Raw genomic sequence first — 2889 nt, forward strand, 5'->3', positions numbered from 1 at the left:
TTACCACCTGCAGAGCTCTGGTTTAGTCCTCTGCTCCAGTTCAAAGCCACCAGGTGAACTCTTCCAAATATTTAATCAACTGAGTTATGATACTCAAGCCACTTATGAATATGTTTAATTAACTTTTCCAAGGCTTAGATTTGGGACTTTGTCAAGAAAAGCACATGTTGAAGAAGAAACCGTGATTAGAAGAAGTGTATGTACAGTTGAGATGCTGTCTCTTCAGCGTTTTAGTTGTGACGATGTGAGAACTGCTATTCTAGATACTTTTGTCTGTCTAGGACAGTTTGTTGCCAGTGTAGTAATAGCTGTGGGAGGATGGTAGAGTGTGTGCAACTCCCATAGCTGACTGCTTTTCTGTTTTTCTAGACCTATGGTTAAGAATATGGTAAAAGTTGAATTTCAAACTGATGGCCGATATATTTTATTGTAAGAATAATTAAATAAGAAATTTCTTCAGTATTATCCAGGAACACCTCCATATGTCGTGCTGAAGTCATTCTCTCATCTAGGCTTTCCATGTGGGATTTTCCTTTCTTTGCAGCAGGCCTGGACCTGTCAAACACAGACTTGGGGGGTTCTTGAATTGTTCTGGCAGCATCAGCAGGTGGTTTCCATGCAACCTACAAAACATGTAGAAAGTTCTGTAAAGTGCAGATTTTCTAGGGCTTTTGTTTGTTTTTATTCTGCCTTGCAATGAATATTAAAATGTTCAGGAAATTTAGCATACTTTATTTGTCTGCTGGGCACAGTAAAATTTTGCTGTAGCATGTGAAAGCAGCTTTTCATCCCACCTGCAAGCTCAGTATGCCTAAAAAGCCCAGTTATTGGCTGCGGGGGGAGAGATCTGTTCATCAACCTAAATCTTAGCAGACATGGGGGTTTTCTTCACCTCTTCTATTGCAGAGGACTCTTCTGCTTGCTTTAGTTTCTACAGTGTCTTTCCAGCTCAGCCCACGCATTTTTCTTGCTTTTCTAGGAAGAGCTTCCCTAGATGGCAACACCAGCGGCTGGCAGCTCTGTGTGTGTTACACCTGGGGAAAAAGCCCTGGCTTTCTCAAAGCCCATTGCCACTAGCAGCAGCGAGCAAATGCGCTGTCATCATTAGGAGATGTGAGTGGCAGATATGTGGTAGTCTTGTCTCTGGATGGCCGAAACACTCATCAGCTGGAGCAGCTGAATGGATCCTGGTCTTGGATGAACATGATTGATTAGCGTAGTGGAACAATGTCTGTGCTATGTTAAATATCCCAGTTGATGCTGCCGTAAGTTGTTTCAGGTGCTTGCAAGTATTCTCTCCCAGTTAGGGTGGAAATGTGCTTGATTTTCTTCCTTATACATAGAAACCTTGCAGTAGGTCTGGATTAGACTCTGATTACAGAATCACCTGTACTTCCTTGCCGTCTTCCCAGTCACCTCCCCATTCTGGATAAACATTATACATACACTGTCTCCACAACAAATTTTGCTATGGAATATGCACACGGGAAGTTCTTCAGAGACTCTAGGATCCACCTCTCTGGAGTAAGATTTTTTTTTCCTTGATTTCTGTGTATGTTTCAAAACAAAGTACCACCCCCAAAGCAGTTCTTGTTGACAGAGTTATTACTCACTGTTAATTTTCATCCTGGGGGTAAAAAGATGTGTGCTAAGATAACTTAGTTTCAAGAGGCAACATGAGGAGAAAAGAGAGGAAGGTGAAACTAAACGTGCCAGCAAAAAGGTGAATGATTCTCCATTTCTCTGTGTCAGAAAATACCATGATCTGTGATTCCAGCCTTGAAAGAAAAAGCAAGGCGGAAAGTCATTCCAGTCATGTAATGTCATTTGATTGCTGCTTGCTAATCTGCATTTTCTTTCTTAGAAAAAGAAAAAGGATCGTTTCGTCACAAATTGCAAATAGTGGAAAGTAGAAATCTCTGGAAAGTAGAAATTGTAGTAGAAGGATGAATTAGTTGCTTTCTACCTTGGACTTGCTCATTTTGGCAACAGCAAGATGTTTAGCTCAGCTCAGACCAATTTTTTTTGAAATTTCGCTCCAGTTTGCTGAGTTTGGAGTCTATGTGATTATTTCAGTCAGCAGGAGAGCTTTATTTCTTTTTCAGGTTTAAAAAAAAAATCTGTTTGCTAATTGTTCTATTATTTTTTTGAATGTTACTTCATAATGTGCACCATTAAACTTTGTGTGCAGGAATGGGAAGAAGTAATTATTTCTTCTTCAGTTGGTTCACACTGAAATAGCCATAAAACTCTTGATCCTGATTCTCCACTGTTTTGCAGCTTGTAAATCATTTACTTTGTGCTACAAGTGCAACATGTTTGTATAATTCTAGTATTGATGTTGCTGTATTATTTCTACTTCAGTCTCACTTAAGGCAAGCGTAAATAACTTTAGAGAGTTGCAAAACAGTAGGGAAATAAGTCTCCACAAGCTAAGGCATCAGATTTATTTTCTGGGGCAAATGAAGAGGTTCTTTGAAGCCTGATCAAAAGCCCAGGCTCTCCAGTTGCGCATAGTGTAAAGTTGGTGGCGTTTGAGCAGAATCTGTTGGCTTCAGGAGGTGTGTGGTTTTTTTTTTTTTTATTGGGGCTTTATATCTCTGGAACCCATATTCAACATATTTCTGGAAATGACAAATGCACTGCCATATGGCACGCCAGATTTCAAGCCACTCCGAGGTGCATGTGTGAATTTTAGAGTGCCTGGAAGAAATGAATGAAAACCACATTCTCCATTTTATCTATTGCTGAGCTCTGAAGGCAGAGGAGGGGGGAGGCTTTGAAGTAAATTCTGCTGGAGGGATTGCATGCTTATTTCTGAGCTGCTGTCCTAATGCAGCAAGGGGTAGACATAATTTATGTTTCAAAATACACACTAATTTCAGCAGG

This window comes from Fulmarus glacialis, unplaced genomic scaffold, assembly GCF_000690835.1.
Source record: "Fulmarus glacialis isolate BGI_N327 unplaced genomic scaffold, ASM69083v1 scaffold19738, whole genome shotgun sequence".
Taxonomy (NCBI): Eukaryota; Metazoa; Chordata; class Aves; order Procellariiformes; family Procellariidae; genus Fulmarus; species Fulmarus glacialis.